Source organism: Gorilla gorilla, chromosome 18, assembly GCF_029281585.2.
Source record: "Gorilla gorilla gorilla isolate KB3781 chromosome 18, NHGRI_mGorGor1-v2.1_pri, whole genome shotgun sequence".
Taxonomy (NCBI): Eukaryota; Metazoa; Chordata; class Mammalia; order Primates; family Hominidae; genus Gorilla; species Gorilla gorilla.
The window spans coordinates 104,624,050-104,643,953 of NC_073242.2; the positions used below are offsets into that span (position 1 = coordinate 104,624,050).

General features: G+C 49.5%; 1 long non-coding RNA gene across 3 annotated transcripts; it reads right to left on the reverse strand.

Moving 5' to 3' along the window:
• Positions 1 to 485: 485 nt before the first annotated feature.
• On the reverse strand, positions 486 to 18,373 carry LOC129527732 (uncharacterized). Of its 3 annotated transcripts, none has more exons than XR_008672791.2 (4): positions 18,252 to 18,373; positions 17,234 to 17,428; positions 3,072 to 3,213; positions 486 to 2,780 (listed from the first exon to the last, which is right to left on the reverse strand). It is a non-coding gene; the product is annotated as an uncharacterized lncRNA (long non-coding RNA). The 3 variants fall into 3 exon arrangements; XR_008672790.2 differs by lacking the exon at positions 18,252 to 18,373 and adding an exon at positions 14,433 to 14,569 and having other exon boundaries at positions 17,234 to 17,519; XR_008672789.2 differs by lacking the exon at positions 18,252 to 18,373 and having other exon boundaries at positions 17,234 to 17,519.
• Between the last annotated feature and the right edge of the window lie 1,531 nt (positions 18,374 to 19,904).

A 19,904-nucleotide genomic window follows, 5' to 3' on the forward strand; every position in this document is an offset into this window, starting at 1 on the left:
TACAGCTTATGATCATGGTTCACTGCAACCTCAAACTCTTGGGCTCAAGCAATCCCCTGCCTCAGCAATATGAATAAACATATTGGAGGTCAGGTGTGAGAATCCACCTCAAAAAAAAAAAAGTAAAGGAATAGGGCTGGGCACGGTGGCTCACGCCTATAATCCCAGCACTTTGGGAGGCCAAGGCGGGCAGATCATCTGAGGACAGGAGTTCGAGACCACCCTGGCCATCGTGGTGAAACCCCGTCTCTATTAAAAGTACAAAAAAAAAAAGCCGGCATGGTGGTGGGCACCTGAAGTCCCAGCCACTCGAAAGCTGAGGCAGGAGAATCGCTTGAACCCAGGAGAAGGAGATTGCAGTGAGCCGAGATCACGCCACTGCACTCCAGCCTGAGCAAGAGCAAGACTCCCTCTCAAAAAAAAAAAAAAGTAAAGAAATAAAACAACGGCTACTCCATAGAGCAGCCCCGAGGGCTGCTGGTTGCTCATTTTTATGGTTATTTATTGATTATATGCTAAAGAAGGGGTGGATTATTCATGCCTCCCCTTTTTAGACCATATAGGGTAACATTCTGGCGTTGCCACGGCATTTGTAAGCTGTCTTGGCGCTGGTGGGAGTGTAGCAGTGAGGACGACCAGAGGTCATTCGCATCCCCATCTTGGTTTTGGTGGGTTTTGGCCGCGGCTTCTTTACTGCTTGTGCCGACCTCTCATCTCATCCTGTGACTTAGAATGCCTCAACCGCCTGGGAACACAGCCCAGTAGGTCTCAGCCTCATTGTACCAAGCGCCTACTCAAAATGGAGTTGCTCTGGTTCAAAGGCCTCTAACAGAGAAGCTAAACACAGGTGGGGGCTTTCAAAGAAGCAGATCCAATGCCCACTGCCCTTCCTCACTCCCCTAATAGATGTAGGGCACCATGGACTTTTACAGACTGAGGGACATACTCTGGATGAGAATAGTTTACCCTATCAAGGAAAAGTAAGTTCCCCAGATGAAACGCCACAGATAACAGGCATACTGTAAGCCAGGCTTTGTACGTTTTCCAAAACTCACTACAGGGATCCCCTTTGAGGTGCAGAATCTTGTATCACAATAATCACGTTTCCTTTGCCAAGGCCTTTTGATGTCATGGTCCGTGTTTTTCTCCGGATCGTTGGGCATGCGGAGGCAGAAGGAGAGCCTGGCAGAGTGAATGACAAACGCAAGGGAGGCTGCAGAGGGCAGGGAGTGAGGGCGGCCCAGGGCCCAGCCCGGCGGGAGCGGAGGAAGAGAAGGACCAGCCAGCCAAGGGCGGGCGGCTCCAGAGGAGGCCCGGGACTCCCCAGTTTCCCAGCCTCTTCCACCCCACGCGGATCCCTGCCCCGACGCTGATTCAGGGGGTCAAAGCCTCGGGCGGGGCGGACCGCGGCGGTGACTGGAGGCGCCCCAGTTTCTGTGGGTGTGGCCTGCGGACCCCCTCGAGAGCAGGTCGTCCCGCACCAGTGTCTGCCCCCGGCCCCCAGGGACACCTGCACCCGCCGCACTCACGACGGTGCGTCAGGTCCCCAACCAGGCGTGGGGCGGGGTGGGAAGGTCTCGGCTCAGCCGCCCCGCCTGTGCTGTCCCCACCGCCCCCCGGCCTCGGGCAGCGCGCGCCCGGGTCACCCACCTCCCGCGAGCATGCGCAGGGCGGCCCCTCCGGGGGCGCTGCGGCCGCGGCCCCGGCCAAGGGGCGGGTCCCGGGTCCGGGAGGAAGAGGCGCGGCTGCTGGCTGACCCGGGAACCAGATCGAGCCGGAGAGCGGGCCCTCCGGTCTCCCACCGGGCAGGAAGGCCTGGCGCTCGCAGGCGACCTTGCGCCAGTGCCCAGGCAGGGATCAGACAGGCGAAGCCCTGGGAAGCAGTGGGAGAGGGAAAGACTGGGCCGGCGTGGGGCCGCATGCCTGTAACCCCAGCACTTTGGGAGGCCCAGGATGGCGGATCGCTTGAGCACAGGAATTCGAGACCAGCCTGAGCAACATGGTGCAACCCCGTCCCTACAAAAAACACAAAAAATAGCGGGGCGTGGTGGTGCGGACCTGTGGTTCCAGCTACTTGGGAGGCTGAGGCAGGAAGATCGCTTGAGCCTGGGAGTTCGAGGCTGCAGTGAACCCTGATTGCACCCCTGCACTCCAGCCTGTACGACAAAGCGAGACTGTCTCAAAAAAGAAAAAAATAGGGCTGGGCGCGGTGGCTCACGCCTGTCATCCCAGCACTTTGGGAGGCCGAGGCGGGTGGATCACGAGGTCGGGAGATCAATACCATCCTGGGTAACACGGTGAAACCCCTTCTCTACTAAAAATACAAAAAAAAAAAAATTAGCCGGGCGTGCTGGCGGGCGTCTGTAGTCCCAGCTACTCGGGAGGCTGAGGCAGGAGAATGGCGTGAACCTGGGAGGCGGAGCTTGCAGTGAGCCGAGATCGTGCCACTGCACTCCAGCCTGGGCGACAGAGCGAGACTCCGTCTCAAAAAAGAAAAAAATAGGGCTGGGCGCGGTGGCTCACGCCTGTCATCCCAGCACTTTGGGAGGCTGAAGTGGGTGGATCACGAGGTCAGGAGTTCGAGACCATCCTGGCCAACGGGGTGAAATCCCGTCTCTACTAAAAATACAAACATTAGCCAGGCGTGGTGGGGGGAACCTGTAGTCCCAGCTGCTCGGGAGGCTGAGGCAGGAGAATCGCTTGAACCCGGGAGGTGGAGGTTGCAGTGAGCTGAGATCGCGCCATTGCACTCCGGCCTGGGTGACAGAGCGAGACTCCGTCTGAAAAAAATAAATTAAAAACATAAAATAAAATAATAGTAAAACAAAATAACATGACATACCGAGTATCAGGTTAAAACTGGAAAGTTGGGGCAACGATTCAGGTGCTTGGCCTCTGTCTCCAAATCTGGTTGCAGCTATATACATTGTCTAAATTTTTTTGCCTGTGTTTTCAGCCAGATAAACGTTTGCCTTCCTGTTCCCTCCTGGGGGAGAGAGCTCAACTGACTTTATTTTCATCTCAGTGAATGATCGCATGTATTTTGCACCTCCCTTCCCACCCAGACCTACCTTATCATAGATGGTGTGCGTGACTGAACACGATCATTTCAGCTCCCGGCCTTGAAATAAAACGCGGGCTTGCCGACGGATGTCTGTAATTATGATATAATTTGAGCCTTGTTGTTTCAGGAAAGTTTTGTCCCTGAATCACCTAAAACAAACAAACAACAAAGGTGGGTTGTGGGGGAAGGAGACCCGTGGTTTCTACATTCATATCTATCTCACTCTATCTACCAGGCGGATTTGCATTTGGGGACATCTGCACCCACCCCGAGTCCCTGGTTCACAAAGGAAACGGTACGTGTAATCTTCTGACTTGACAATGATGTATGGCTCCGGAGAAAAGCACTATTCAGAAATTATCATGGAACAGACACTCCCCCACCCTCTACATTACTTCTTACGTCAAGAAATGCACCGCCGTTTCTCCAGAGGCCGCCAAACTTGCGGCCACCTCATTCTACAAGGAGGCGAGCCAGCCAGACTCATGGTGGAGAGCGAGAGAACGCCATTCCCAGGGGCTTAGAGGTTCTCCTTTGCACAAAGCCTGGGAGTTTTGTTAGTGACTTCAGAGTCAGGGATGGACCAACAACGCCGTCCGATCTAGATGGCATCCTCCTGGTGGGAAATTGCCTTATTTCTCCCTCTTAAGCAACTGATTTGAATTAGGATTTGTTTTTCTTTCTTTCTTTCTTCTTTTTCTTTCTTTCTCTTTCCTTCTTTCTTTCTTCCTGATCTCTCCCTCTTAAGCAACTGATTTGAATTAGTTTTTCTTTTCTTTCTTTTTCCCTTTCTTTTTCCTTCCTTCTTTCCTTCTTTCCCTTCCTTCCTTCTCTCTTTCTTCTGTGTCTTTCTTCTCTCTTTTCTTTTTCTTTCTCTTTCCTTCTGTTCTTCTTTCTTTCTTCCTGATCTCTCCTCTTAAGCAACTGATTTGAATTAGAATTGGTTTTTTCTTTTCTTCTTTCTTTCCTTTCTTCCTTCTTTCTCTCTCTTTCTTTCTTTCCTTCTTCTTTCTTTTTGCATTTGCAGTTAGCTGCTTGTTACTACTTGTCCAAACAGCTGGGGAACCTGGTCGGGCATGGTGGCTCACACCTGTCACCCCAGCACTTTAGTTGGGAATTTCCTGATCTCTCCCTCTTAAGCAACTGATTTGAATTAGAATCTTCCTTCCTTCTTTCTTTCCTTCCTCCCTTTCTTCCTTCCTTCCTCCCTTCCCTCCTTCCTTCCGTCCCTCCCTCTCCTTCCTTCCTCCGTCTCCTTCCTTCCTCCCTCCCTTCCCTCCTTCCTTCCTTCCCTCCCTCTCCTTCCTTCCTCCGTCTCCTTCCTTCCTCCCTCCGTCTCCTTCCTTCCTTCCTCCCTCCCTCTCCTTCTTTCCTCCCTCTCCTTCCTTCCTCCGTCTCCTTCCTTCCTCCCTCCCTCTCCTTCCTTCCTTCCTCCCTCCCTCTCCTTCCTCCCTCCCTCTCCTTCCTTCCTTCCTCCCTTTCCTTCCTTCCTCCCTCCCTCTCCTTCCTTCCTTCCTCCCTTTCCTTCCTTCCTCCCTCCCTCTCCTTCCTTCCTTCCTCCCTTCCTTACTTCCTCCCTTCCTTCCTTCCGTCCTTCCTCCCTTCCCTCCTTCCTTCCTTCCCTCCCTCTCCTTCCTTCCTCCCTCTCCTTCCTTCCTTCCTCCCTCCCTCTCCTTCCTTACTTCCTTCTTTCCTTCCTTCCTTCCTTCCTTCCTCCCTCCCTCCCTCCCTCCCTCTCTCTCTCTTTCTCTCTTTTTTTTTTTCTTTCTGCAGTTGCAGTAAGCTTTTCTGGATTTGCAGAAACTATAGGCCGGCTGTATGCATCCGGCATACAGCTTATGTTATGAACAGTATGTTAGTACTTGTCCAACCTGGCCGGGCATGGTGGCTCACACCTGTCACCACAGCACTTTGGAAGCTGGGAAGGGTGCTTGAGCCTAGGGGTTCCCGACCGGCTGGGCAACATAGTGAGACTCGCCTTCTATGCAAAAAATTAAAAAATTAGCTGGGCATGGTGGTGTACACCGGTAGTCCCAGTGACTCAGGAGGCTAAAATGGGAGGATTGCTTGAGCCCGAGAGGTTGAGGCTGCAGTGAGCTATGATCCTGCCACTGCACTCCAGCCTGGGCAATAGAGCAAGACCCTGTCTCTTAATAATAATAATAATTATTATTATACTTCGCAGGGAATATATTATTACTACTATATTATAAAATATATACCATATTATAATGTATAATATATATTATAATATATAAATATATATTATTATGTATTAAATATTATATATCATCATTATATATTAAATACTATATTATAATACATAAATGTTATATAATAATATAATGTAAATGTTATATAAAATATAATAAATATATTAATATAATATATTAATAATATAATTATATATTAATCATATAATCTTTTCTATTATATATTAACATAGTAAATTATGTAATTATATTATGTATATATTAATTATAATATATTAATTAATAATATGCGATTATTATTATTATCTATTGGCCAAAGGCAGTGGCTCACGCCTGTAATCTCAGCACTTTGGGAGGCTGAGGCAGGGGGATCACCTGAGGTCAGGAGTTTGAGACCAGCCTGACCAACATGGAGAAACCCCATCTCTACTAAAAATACAAAATTAGCCGGGAGTGATGGCGCATGCCTGTCATCCCAGCTACTCCAGAGGCTGAGGCAGGAGAATCGCTTGAACCCGGGAAGCAGAGGTTGTGGTGAGCTGAGATCGCTTCCCTGCACTCCAACCTGGGCAACAAGAGCGAAACTCCGTCTCAAAAAACATGTATATACATAATTATATATTAATATAATTATGATTGTAGTAATACCACATAATATATTATATAATTATTTTATTAATTATAGAATTTTTATTACAAATTATATTTATTATAAAATTATTTTATTAATTATATTATTATATAATTATTTTATTAATTATTATGGAATTTTTGTTACAAATTATATTTATTATAAAATTATTTATTTATTATAAAATTTATGTATAAAATTTATCATAAAATTATTTTATTAATTATATTATATAATTATTTTATTATTATAGAATATTTTGTTATACGTCACATTTATAGAATTATTTTATTAATTATTAAAAATAATATTTTATCAATTATTAAAATATTTTATTATTAAAATAATATTTTATTACTTATTAAAATATTTTATTAATTATTATAAAACAATATTTTTATTAATTATTATAAAACAATATTTTATTAATTATAAAATATTTTATTAATTATAAAATAATATTTTATTAATTATAAAATAATATTTTATTAATTATAAAATATAATTATATTATTATTATACAAAATAGGAGGGGAAGGCAAGGATATTTAAGGGTGTTTTATGTGGTACAATGAGTCTCCAAAACACACAGCCACCTCCAGGATGCGAAGCTCCCACCTCCAGCCCCCCGGAGTGCCCAGAGCCGCCCTCTTCCCGGACAATTGTCCCACAGACGCCGTGAGAGAGAGGGCACCAGCTTCTCCCGATCAAGGCGCCTTCACTTTCTGTAACTCTCTAATCATTCGGAAGATTCCCAGACAGCAGTGTCAGAGGTGTTGGAAATAAAGCAACTCCACTTTCAACAGGGGCTGGGTAAAATGAGGCTGAGACCTTCTGGGCTGCATTCTCAGAAGGTTAAGGGGTTTTTTTTTTCTTTTTTTTAAGACAGAGTCTCGCTCTATCACCCAGGCTGGAGTGCAGTGGTGCAATCTCGGCTCCACTGCAGCCTCCACCTCCCGGGTTCAAGCAATTCTCCTGCCTTGGCCTCCTGAGTAGCTGGGATGACAGGCACGTGCCACCACGCCTGGCTAATTTTTGTATTTTTATTACAGACGGGGTTTCACCATGCTGGCCAGGCTGGTCTCGAACTCCTGACCTCGTGATCCACCCACCTTGGCCTCCCAAAGTTCTGGGATTACAGGCGTGCACCTCCACGCCTGGCTAATTTTGTATTTTTAGTAGAGACGGGGTTTCTCCATGTTGGTCAGGCTGGTCTTGAACTCCTGACCTCGTGATCCACCCACCTTGGCCTCCCAAAGTTCTGGGATTACAGGCATGCGCCTCCATGCCTGGCTAATTTTGTATTTTTAGTAGAGACGGGGTTTCTCCATGTTGGTCAGGCTGGTCTTGAACTCCTGACCTCGTGATCCACCCACCTTTGCCTCCCAAAGTTCTGGGATTACAGGCGTGCACCTCCACGCCTGGCTAATTTTGTATTTTTAGTAGAGACGGGGTTTCTCTATGTTGGCCAGGCTGGTCTCGAACTCCCGACCTCAGGTGATCCACCTGCTTTGGCCTCCCAAAGTGCTGGGATGACAGGCAGGTGCCACCACGTCCCGCTAATTTTGTATTTTTAGTACAGACGGGGTTTCTCCATGTTGGTCAGGCTGGTCTCGAACTCCCGACCTCAGGTGATCTGCCCGCCTTGGCCTCCGAAAGTTCTGCGATTACAGGCATGCGCCACCACGCCTGGCTAATTTTGTATTTTTAGTAGAGACGGGGTTTCTCCATGTTGATCAGGCTGGTCTCGAACTCCCGACCTCAGGTGATCCACCCGCCTTGGCCTCCGAAAGTGCTGGGATTACAGGCATGAGCCACCACGTCCTGCTAATTTTGTATTTTTAGTACAGACGGGGTTTCGCCATGTTGGTCAGGCTGATCTCGAACTCCCAACCTCAGGTGATCCACCTGCCTCGGCCTCCCCAGGTTAAGGCATTCTAACCTACAGGATGAGAGAGGAGGTTGGCACAAGACACAGGTCATAAAGAGTTGCTGATAAAACAGCTTGCAGTGAAGAAGCCGGCCAAATCCCGCCAAAACCAAGATGGTAACGAAAGTGACCTCAGGTTGTCCTCACCGCACTAATTGTACCTTACACTAATTGTAATTCATTTGCTGCTAAAAGACACTCCCACCAGCACCAGGACCGTTTACAGATGTCATAGCCACGCAGGAAGTTACCCTGTATGTCCTAAAAACAGGAGGCATGAGGCCGGGCGCAGTGGCTCACGCCTATCATCCCAGGCTGGTCTCGAACTCCTGACCTCAGGTCATCCACCCTCTTCAGCCTCCCAAATACCTTGTTTCTTAAAAGGCATCTTTGGCTGGTCTCGAACTCCTGACCTCGGGCCATCCACCCTCTTCAGCCTCCCAAATATCTTGTTTCTTACAAGGCATCTTTGGGCCGGGCACGGTGGTTCACGCCTGTCAACCCAGGCTGGTCTCGAACTCCTGACCTCAGGTCATCCACCCTCTTCAGCCTCCCAAATATCTTGTTTAAAAGGCATCTTTGGCTGGTCTCGAACTCCTGACCTCAGGCCATCCACCCTCTTCAGCCTCCCAAATATCTTGTTTCTTAAAAGGCATCTTTGGGCCGGGTGCCGTGGCTCATGCCTGTCATCCCAGGCTGGTCTCGAACTCCTGACCTCAGGTCATCCACCCTCTTCAGCCTCCCAAATAGCTTGTTTAAAAGGCATCTTTGGCTGGTCTCGAACTCCTGACCTCAGGCCATCCACCCTCTTCAGCCTCCCAAATATCTTGTTTCTTAAAAGGCATCTTTGGGCTGGGCACGGTGGCTCACGCCTGTCATCCCAGCACTTTGGGAGGCCGAGGCGGGCAGATCACGCGGTCAGGAGATTGAGAGCAGCCTGGCTAACACGGTGAAACCCCGTCTCTACTAAAAATACAAAAATTTAGCCAGGCATGGTGGCGGGCACCTGTAGTCCCAGCTACTCAGGAGGCTGAGGCAGGAGAATCGCTTGAACCCGGGAGGCAGAGGTTGCGGTGAGCCGAGATCGCGCCACTGCACTCCAGCCTGGGGGACAGAGCAAGACTCTGTCTCAAAAAAACAACCAACCAACAAAAACAGGAGGTATGAATGATCCACCCCTTGTTTAGCATTTCATCAAGAAATAACCATAAAAATGGGCAATCAGCAGGCCTCCCGGCTGCTCTGTCTATGGAGTAGGCATTCTTTTATTCGTCTACTTTCTGTTTCTTTCTTTCTTTTTTTTTTTTTTTTTTTGAGACGGAGTCTCGCTCTGTCACCAGGCTGGAGTGCAGTGGCGCGATCTCAGCTCACTGCAACCTCCGCCTCCTGGGTTCAAGTGATTCTCCTTCCTCAGCCCCCCGAGTAGCTGGGATTACAGGTGCCCACCACCACGCCCGGCTAATGTTTGTATTTTTAATAGAGACGGGGTTTCACCGTGTTGGCCAGGCTGGTCTCGAACTCCTGACCTCCAGTGATCCGTCCGCCTCGGCCTCCCAAAGCGCCGGGATGACAGGAGTGAGTCACTGCGCCCGGCTTCTCTACTTTCTTAATAAACTTGCTCTCACTTTGCACTGTGGACTCGCGCTGAATTCTCTTGCGTGAGATCCAAGAACCGTCTCTTGGGGTCTGGATCGGGACTCCTGTCCTGTAACAGAAGCACGTCGGTGTCCTGGCTACAAATGAAACCGCACAGAAAAGGAATCAACCTGTGGGCTGAAACCCAGATCCTGACATTCCGACGGCTGCTTCCCTGAGGACAAACACACCCTGACAGTCAGATGCTTGCTCCTTCCCCGCTGGAGATAAAGGAAGAGGGAAGAGATTTCCCCCAGCCCTCCTTGTCTTGCAGAGTTCCTTTTTCCATTCTTTTCAAATGCATGTAAGTGTCTTAAATGGATGAATGAGCCTTTTGCCTGTCGGGCGGCCGGAATGTCTCCTCCAGGACCTGGGAACCACCTCTTTGAAATGTGATCTTCAAAGAGAAGAAAGAAAAGAATGCTTCACCTCCCAGTTTCTAGGAAGGATCAGGGTCAGACCTCAGTCATTTTTGCAAATTCACGTCCAGTCCCCAACACATGAGAAATTAGTTATATTTGTCTTGAGAACATGAATGGGACAGGGTTTTTTTGTGTGTTCAACTCCCCAAAAAGGCGACATTCTCGCTCTCTTTGCACCTCTTCCTGGCTCAGCTGTAATGTGCATCTCTTTTTGGTTTCATAAGATTTAAATAATAAAACTGGGGCCGGGCATGGTGGCTCACGCCTGTAATCCCAGCCCTTTGGGAGGCCGAGGCGGGTGGATCATCTGAGGTCAGGAGTTCGAGACCAGCCTGGCCAACATGGCAAAACCCCATCTTTACTAAATACAAAAAATTAGCTGGCTGTGGCGGTGAGCTCCTGTAATCTCAGCTACTCAAGAGGCTGAGGCAGGAGAATCGCTTGAACACGGGAAGTGGAGGTTGCAGTGAGCTGAGATCGCGCCACTGCAGTCCAGCCTGGGCGACAGAGAGCAAGACTCTCTCAAATAATAATAATAATAATACAACGTATAAGTGAGTAAGCCAAAGCTTGACTTTTCCCTGCCTTCCATCCTATTCCTAGAAAAGATAGCTCCTAAGATTGGAAAAAAAAAAAAGAAAGAAAGAAAGAAAGAGAGAAAACAAGCTACATACCTCCCTCAGAAGGAATTTCCGTATGGACGAAGGACACACAGCACTGAAAGGCATCCCTGTGCTCACCGAGATAAATGTATATCTGATTGTCTCGTTTGGAAAAGGCTCGTCACAAACTCAAAACATCGTCAGGTGCAGTGGCTCACACCTGTAATCCCAGCACTTTGACAGGGTGAGGTGGGAGGGTCACCTGAGGTCAGGAGTTCGAGACCAGCCTGGCCAATATGGCGAAACCCCGTCTCTACTAAAAATACAAAAATTAGCCGGGTGTGGTGGCAGGTGCCTGTAATCCCAGCTACTCAGGAGGCTGAGGCAGGAGAATCGCTTGAACCCGGGAGGTGGAGCTTGCAGTGAGCCGAGATCACGCCACTGCTCTCCAGCCTGGGTGACAAAGCAAGACTCCGTCTCAAAACAAAATAAAAAAGGAACTCAAAAGAATGCAACTATTTATGTTGTACCTACCTATGACCTGGAAGCCCCCTGCCCACTTCTAATTGTCCCGCCTTTTTTGAGACAGCATTTTTCTCTTGTCACCCAGGCTGGAGTGCAACGGTGCCGTCTCGGCTCACTGCAACCTCCACCTCTCGGGTTGAAGTGATTCTCCCACCTCAGCCTCTTGAGTAGCTGGGATTGTAGCAGGACGAGACACAGACAAAACCTCTCAGACACCGAGTTGTAGAAGGAAGGGCTTTATTCAGCTGGGAGCATCAGCAAGCTACTGCCTTAAAATCTGAGCTCTCCGAATGCACAATTTCTGTCCCCTGTAAGGGTTCACTACACTAAAGATTTCACATGAAAGGGTCGTGATTGATTTGAGCAGGCAAGGGGGTATGTGACGGGCTGCATGCACCTGTGGTCAGAAAGAAACAGAACAGGGCAGGGAGTTTCACGGTGTTCTTCTATACAACGTCTGGAATCTATGAATAACATCGGTTTCCAAGTTATGAATTGATTTTTAACTACTGGGTTTAGGCCAGGCAGGCCCAGGCTTGGTTTCGGGCCTGGCACCGGGGTGCCCGTCTTTGGTTTTACTTCCTTGTTGTTTCTTCTTAAAACAGGTACTGAGTATAAAACAAAATAAAACAATATGAGAGGGTCTCTCTGTTCCCTCAGGATGACAGGCGCCCATCACCACACCTGGCTAATTTTTTGTATTTTTAGAAGAGACGGGGTTTCGCCATGTTGGCCAGGCTGGTGTCGAACTCCTGACCTCAGGCAATCCACCTGCCTCGGCCTCCCAAAGTGCTGCGATTACAGGCGTGAACCACCATGACTTGCCCAATTTTCTTTGTTTTCTACCTTTCCAGAGTGGCTTTCTGGGTTGGTGAAGAGGTTCACGCTGGTAATCCTAGAACTTTAGGAAACTGAGGTGGGAAGATCACTTGAGGCCAGATGTTCAAGGCCAGCCTGGCCAACATAGCAAGACCTCATCTCTACTAAAAACAAAAAATTTGTTTTAATTAGTCAGGAGTGGTGGCGTGCACCTGTGATCCCAGGTACTTGGGAGGCTGAGGCAGCAGGATCAGTTGAGCCCAGGAGTACGAGGCTGCAGTGAGCTAAGACTGCACCACGGTACTCCAGCCTGGGCGACAGAGCCCATATTTCTAATAAAAATAAATAAATGTATTAAAGGAGACTGGCTTCTATTTAACGCTATTTCTAGAATTAAATTCTATTTAATGCTCTTCCTTGAATTTAATTCCGTTTAATCCTATTTCCAGAATTTAATTCTACTTAATGCTACCTCTATTTTCTACTTAATCTATTGTAAAAGAGTTCGGTTAAGCTCACAGGTGAATTCCATGTCAGTGAGAGCCAGACCCCAACCTCACACTGAATCCCCATTCTCAGCAGGTGTCTACACATCCTCCTCCACAGGCTGATCTCATAGCTCCCCCTAGCAGAGCCCTAGGAAGGTCCTTCAGGGGCAGAACCCCCGCCCCCACGGCTTCCCGATGCCCCCTGGATTGGATGCATGGGGCTGCTGTGCCACTGAAGACGTATTCCTCCTCCTTCGAGACCCCGTGAGTTACAATTTCTCTGCCGAATAAGCTCAGCCACACCCTCCCCACATCGGATTTTAAAGTTGAACCCTTTGCCCACCTCCCTCCCCCAAGAATCTCCTCCCCACTGACATTAAAATTCACCTTAATCAAAAACCACCTAAATTCAAAGGATGTTGGCCTCATGGCAAAGGTCAGCAAGACCATAAACCACCAATAACATCTCCGACCAGAAACATTCCAAACTCCTCACCGACCAGAAGACAGGCCAGCCCCAAGGTAAACCCTCTCCAGCTGCCAGGACGATGCCAGACCCAGATAAACCCACTCTGGCTGCCAGGATGATGCCAGACCCAAGATAATCCCCCTCCCGCTGCCAGGAGGATGCCAGACCCAAGATAACCCCCCTCCGGCTGGAAAAATATCAGCACCAAGATGACCTGCCCTCTGCCCACAGACAATTCCAACCCTGCCATAAACTTCTCCCCCACACAGAAACATTCCAAGCTTGGGATAAGCCGCCTCACCCTAAAACCAATATATATTCTTAGTCTGTAAGAGAAAAATCGGTCAGAAGCCCATCTCAGCTTTATTTTCTCTAAAGTAAATCTGTCGTTAACTGTTAAGCTGAATTTTAAGTGTCTTTCCTCTTTCTTTAACTCTTACACCCACGTGCCTGTCCCCTTCCCCCCCCCCCTTTTTATTTTTAGTTTTATTTTTTATTTTAGATGGAGTCTCACTCTGTCACCCAGGCTGGAGTGCAGGGGCGCGATCTCGGCTCACTGCAGCCTCCGCCTCCCGGGTTCACACCATTCTCCCGCCTCAGCCTCCCAAGTAGCTGGGACTACAGGCGCCTGCCACCATGCCTGGCTAATTTTTGTATTTTTAGTAGAGACGGGGTTTCACCATGTTGGCCAGGCTGGTCTTGATCTCCTGACCTCGTGATGCACCCGCCTTGGCCTCCCAAATTGCTGGGATTACAGGCGTGAGCCACCGCGCCCAGCTCCCCCTTCCCTTTTATCTCCCAGAATTCTTTCTCCCTCCCGGGGTGACCCCCTCAGGCTGCTACTGGCCTGAAGCTGTTCCCAAAGCTGTTCCCAAAACCTACACTCCTCAGGGAACCTCCAAGTAGAAGCAGCAGGAATGACCTCAGAGGAATTTCATCGAAGGCACCCTCATGTAGCTGGACCCCTGAGCACAGTGGGGTATGGGACACACTGAATGGAGTTTTCCCCACAAATTCGTCCATGAACGCCCAAACCCCCAGGACCTCAGAATGTGACCTTATTTGGAAATAGGATTGTTGGAGACAGACCGCTTTTAAAGACGTGATTAAGGTAAAATGAGGTCACTACGGTGGGCCCTGATCCAATAGGACCGGGGTCCTTATAAGAGGAGGAGGTGAGGACACAGACACACACAGAGGGACGACCCTGTGAGGACACAGGGAGAAGACGGCGTCTCCAAGCCCAGGAGAGCGGCCTCAGGAGGAACTAGCCCTGCCCATACCTGGATCTCAGACTTCCAACCTGCAGGACTGTGGGAGAATCAATGTCTGTTGTTTCTAAGCCACCCGGGCTGGGGCACTTTGCTATGGAGGCCCCAGCAGACTCATATAGGGTACAAATCAATGGTGGTCATCTGTTGGATACACATTAAAATTGCCTTTTTTTTCTTTTCTGTTTGGAAAATACAGTGAGACCTCATCTCTATGAAAAACAGATGGAAATCCACATGCATGAGAAGGAACATGTTACGACCACACCAACAAATCTCAAAACATGTTTCACGTAGAAAGAAGCTACCTGTAAAGACGGGTACTTAACGTTTATTAGAAGTTCTCCAACAGGCCAAACTCACCTAACCTGTTAAAGGGCTGAGTGAGGCCGGGTGCGGTGGCTCACACCTGTCATCCCAGCACTTTGGAAGACTGAGGCGGGCGGATCACAAGTTCAGGAGTTCGAGGCCAGCCTGACCAACATGGTGAAACCCCATCTCTACGAAAAAAAATATAAAAATTAGCCAGGCGTGGTGGCGGACGCCTGTAGTCCCAGCTACGCGGGAGGCTGAGGCAGGAGAATGGCATGAACCCGGGAGGCGGAGGTTGCAGTGAGCCAAGATTGCGCCACTGCAGCCCAGACTGGGTGACAGACCGAGACTCTGTCTCTAAATAAATAAATACATAAATACATAAATAAAATAAAATAAAATATAGAAGGCTGAGTGATCCCGGGAGGGGAGTGGCCCAGAGGAGCTGATGAGCTTTAATTTCCTGACCTGGGTGGGTTTGAGGGGTTGTAAAAATTCACAGAGCTTTGCAGTTATCACTGGAATACTTTTCTGTGTGTATTTTATTCTTCTGTCAAGAGTTCACTTTATTTATTTTTCGTTTTTCGTTTTGAGATGGAGTCTTGCTCTGTTACCCAGGCTGGAGTGCAGTGGTGCGATTTTGGCTCACTGCAGCCTCCGCCTCCCGGGTTAACGCCATTCTCCTGCCTCAGCCTCCCAAGTAGCTGGGAGTACAGGTGCCCACCACCATGCCCGGCTAGATTTTGTATTTTTAGTAGAGACCGGGTTTCTCTGTATTGGTCAGGCTGGTCTTGAACTCCTGACCTTAAGTGATCCACCCACCTTGGTCTCCCAAAGTGCAGGGATTAATAGGCATGAGCCACTGTGCCCGGCCAAGAGTTCACATTAAAAAAAATTCACAATCCCAGCACTTTGGGAGGCTGAGGCAGGTGGATCACTTGAGGTCAGGAGATAGAGACCATGCTGGCTAACACGGTGAAACCCCATCTCTACTAAAAATACAAATACAAAAAATTAGCCGGGCGTGGTGGTGGGCACCTGTAGTCCCAGCTACTCGGGAGGCCGAGGCAGGAGAATGGCGTGAACCCGGGAGGTGGAGCTTGCAGTGAGCTGAGATCGCGCCACTGCACTCCAGCCTAGGTGACAGAGCGAGAGTCCGTCTCAAAAAAGAAATTCACAATCAACTGGCTGCAGTGGCTCACGCCTGTTATCCCAGCACTTTGGGAGGCCGAGGCAGGCAGATCATGAGGTCAGGAGTTCAAGACCAGCCTGGCCAACATGGTGAAACCCTGTCTCTACTAAAAATACAAAAAATTAGCTAGGCATGGTGGCGGGTGCCTGTAGTCCCAGCTACTCAGGAGGCTGAGGCAGGAGAATCGCTTGAACCCGGGAGGCGGAGGTTACAGTGAGCCGAGATCGCACCACTGCACTCCAGCCTGGGTGACAGAGCAAGACTCTGTCTCAAAAAAAATAAATAAATAAAATAAAATTTAAGAAACAGATAGATAAGTGACTAGAGCCCCTCCTGGTTTCAGCTCATCTCCAAAGATGACCAAAGGAGGGATGAGTTATTTTCCCACCGTGGTCCTCAGAGATCCCTCTCCTGCACCACAGGGACTCCAGAAGTCAGGGCTTGGTTTCCCGCTGTTCTCACCAAAAATAACCCGATCCCCTAACCTCCCTTTGAAATACCGGAAAAAAAAAATCAGGACGGCTCACGGAGGCAACACTGCTACACAGATAATCTTCTTTGGAGCGAGGATGAATTTTAAATGATCACAAGAAAAAGAGATGCCAGGCACACCCCGTGGCCCCCCTGGGATCACCAAAAATCTGGTACTGGGGGATCGCCACCGTCTCAGGAAGGGGGCTGCAAGCATCCCAGGCAGGAGGGGACGGAGAGTGATGAGCTTTGCACCGATGGAAATAAAAATAGAACACTGCGTTACGGACAGAATGACAAGTTAAATGACAAGCATTTAACCGTCTCTGTGCGCAGAAACGCGGACGGCTGCAGAAATGCGAGAGGATTTTCTCCTGTTGCCTCCAAGTGAATGAGGGCCTGGGGACCATCCTGTACCCGTCTGCCTGTGCTCTGGAAGGCTGGATGCTTCGGGAAGGAGGCCAGGAGGCAGGACCGGCCGGCCGCCCTGCGGACGTCCAGCCAGCCGGAGACCGGTCTGCACCTGTCACAGGTGAGCAGCATTTGTTAGCACAGGCAGACGGGGTTTCACCTGTAATGCCCAACCTCGTTTTTACTAACCCTGTTTTTAGACTCTCCCTTTTCCTTCAATCACCTAGCCTTGTTTCCACCTGAATGGACTCACCCTTAGCTAAGAGAACCAGACAGACTCCATCTTGGCTCTTTCACTGGCAGCCCCTTCCTCAAGGACTTGACTCGTGCAAGCTGACTCCCAGCACATCCAAGAATGCAATTAACCGATAAGATACTGTGGCAAGCTATATCCGCAGTTCCCAGGAATTCGTCTGATTGATAATGCCCAAAGCCCCACGTCTTTCACCTTGTAATAGTCTTAAAGCCCCTGCATCTGGAACTGTTTACTTTCCTGTAACCATTTATCCTTTTAACTTTTTTGCCTACTTTATTTCTGTAAAATGGTTTTCACTAGACCCCCCTCCCCTTTCTAAACCAAAGTATAAAAAAAAATCTAGCCCCTTCTTCGGGGCCGAGAGAACTTTGAGCGTTAGCCGTCTCTTGGCTGCCAGCTAAATAAACGGACTCTTAATTCGTCTCAAAGTGTGGCGTTTTCTCTAACTCGCTCACGTACAACACGGGAACATCCTTTACCCAACTGATGCCTGTGCAGATGTCACTAACAAATGCTGCTCACCTGTGACAGGTGCAGACCGGTCTCTGGCTGGCTGGACGTCTGGACATCTGGACGTCTGGAGGGCGGCCGGCCGGTCCTGCCTCCTGACCTCCTTCCCCAAGCATCCAGCCTTCCGGAGCTTCTCCGTGCCCTCCCCTTCCTTCTTTCTTTCCTCCTGTACATTGCCTAGAAATCGCCAGAAAGCTGCCACCGCATCTACGGAAACAAAAACATTATCTTCGGGAGCACGCTGGGTGCGTTTAAACCAACCCCACTGCCTTCTTCTAAAGTGGGATCTGGAAGGAATGCTGAAGGATCTGGAAGGAATGCTCAGCATCCTATGGATTTTTTTTTTTCTTTTTTGGCTCCTTTTCCTTCTAAGATGACAGTGAGGCTGTTAAGCATAATAATTGTCCCTGAGTGAGTCAGCCTCATTGTTCCACTTTTGCCTCCAAGGCAGGCTCTCCGCCCCCCACCCCCCGCAGAGGTCAGGGGTCACCTGCTAAATCATGCAATATCCCCGAATCCCAGGTGAATGAGGCCGTTTACAAACTGCTGCTAATGATTAAACCAGCCCGGCATGAAACGCGGGCTCTAAATTGCGATTATTTGAATGATGGATGGCGTGTCTAATGAGACCATTATTGCCACCAGTGACCTTCTGGGCTGAAGACCGTTTCAATATAAGCAACACCTCTCACACGGCCGGTGTGATGGCCGTGTGCACCTGTGTGTGCGTGCCCGCGTGTGCACGTGTGTGTGTGTGAGATGCGTGCACCTGTGTGTGTCCTCTCTCTCTCTAGAGCTTGTCTCCGATTCTTTGAACTGCCACACAGGCAATGCCACCCTCACTGGATGGGTCATCCGAGCAGTCCCCTTAGTGAGACCATTTTCGTACACCTGGGCTGAAAATGCCCCATGCATAAAATACTCATGGGGTTAAACTTGAGTTCCCGTGCGTGCGTGTCCTCGTCCTCCATGGCAGGGAAAAAGAAAAAGGAACAGGAGACTAAAGGGGTGTCTCCGGGAAGCCACTCACACATGCAGATGTAATTAAGTTGAGGATCTTGAGCTGAGATCATCCTGGATTAGAGTGGGCTCCAAATGCAATGACAGGTCCTCGTCCTCCATGGTAGGGAAAAATAAAAAGGAACAGGAGAGAAAGGGGCTGTCTCCGTGAAGCCACCCACACATGCACAAGTCGCTGGAAGCAATTCGTAGGAAGCTGTGCAGATGAACCTACTGGTGGCCGAAGCCGACGCTGAAAGACGAGCTCAGGGGAGGTTCTCTGGAGTGAAAGGAAGCCGTCTGCACCCAGGTGGTCTCCGAGATGGCCTCAGTGCACATCAACAAGGATGAGAGCACATGACAAGCCCCACCCCACCCAACCCGGTGACCCCCACAGACCCACGGCTCAGCTGGACTTTGACACAGGGCCCTGCGCCAGGGCTGCCCTGGATAGGACCCACGGGGGTCTTTGTGTCCTACGAGATTGAGATGTGGCCCATCACAGCCACAGCCACGTTAGGCTGCAAGGGGAGGGACACAGAAGCCGTCAGAGCTCAGAAAGCAGGAAGCCATCTGCGCAGGCAAGAGCCACGGCGGGTCCCCATCCAGGATACACGGGCACCTCTGGGGGTCGGGACGTGCTCGTCTGGCTGAAACGGAACATCTTGTGATTCAAGCAAACCAGCCTCCAAGAAACAGCAGGAGTCCCTGGCGGTGGGTACACACCTCTGTGGCAGTGCCACATCGGACCTAGTCCCAGCCCTTCTCACCTGTCCAGGCTCCAGGGTCCCAGAGGGAGGCAGAAGACCCAGCAGATGCTGACATGCGGCCCTTGGACTCACATTCCAGAACTATCAGGGGCTTTGGACACCAACGTCCCCTTCAGTGAAACCATTGCTCCAGGAGTCTCCTCTGGTGGCCACGACAAACTGCCACAAACCAGGAGCCTTAAAAATTCACAAATTCATCCTCTGCCACTCATGGACAGCAGGAGTCTGAGGTCCAGGTGTCTCAGAGCCACGGTCTCTTCCAGCTCCTGTCTCCACGTGGCCTTCTCCTCTGTGTCGGTGTCTCCTCTTCTGTCTCTTAGAAGGACACCTGTCATTGCATTTGGAGACCATCCAGGATGATCTCACCTCAAGATCCTCAACTTAATTACATCTGCAAAGACCTTATTTCTAAATGAGATTCTATTCACAAGTTTATGGATGAGAACATGGACATATCTTTTGGAGGTCATGATCCAAGCCATTACAATTGTGTTTTGTTCCTCCTGGAGGCTCTAGGGGAGGGTCCTTCCTGCCTCTCCCAGCTCCTGGGGGCTCCAGGCATCCCTGGGCTTGTGGCCGCATCACTCCAGTCTCTGCCTCTGTCTCCACGTGGCCTTCTCCTCTGTGTCTCTGTCTCCTCTTCTGTCGCTTAGAAAGACACTTCTCATTGCATTTAGAGCTCACCCTACTCCTAAATAATCTCATCTCCAGATCCTTAATTATATCTGCAAAGAATCTTTTTCCAAATGAGGTCCCATTCACAGGTTCTGGGAGTCAGGACATGGACAGATCTTTTGGACGTCACCATCCAACCCATTGCAGTTGTGTTTGGTTCTTTCTGGGAGGCTCTAGGGGAGGATCCTTCCTGCCTCTCCCAGCTCCCGGGGGCTCCAGGCATCCCTGGGCCTGTGGCC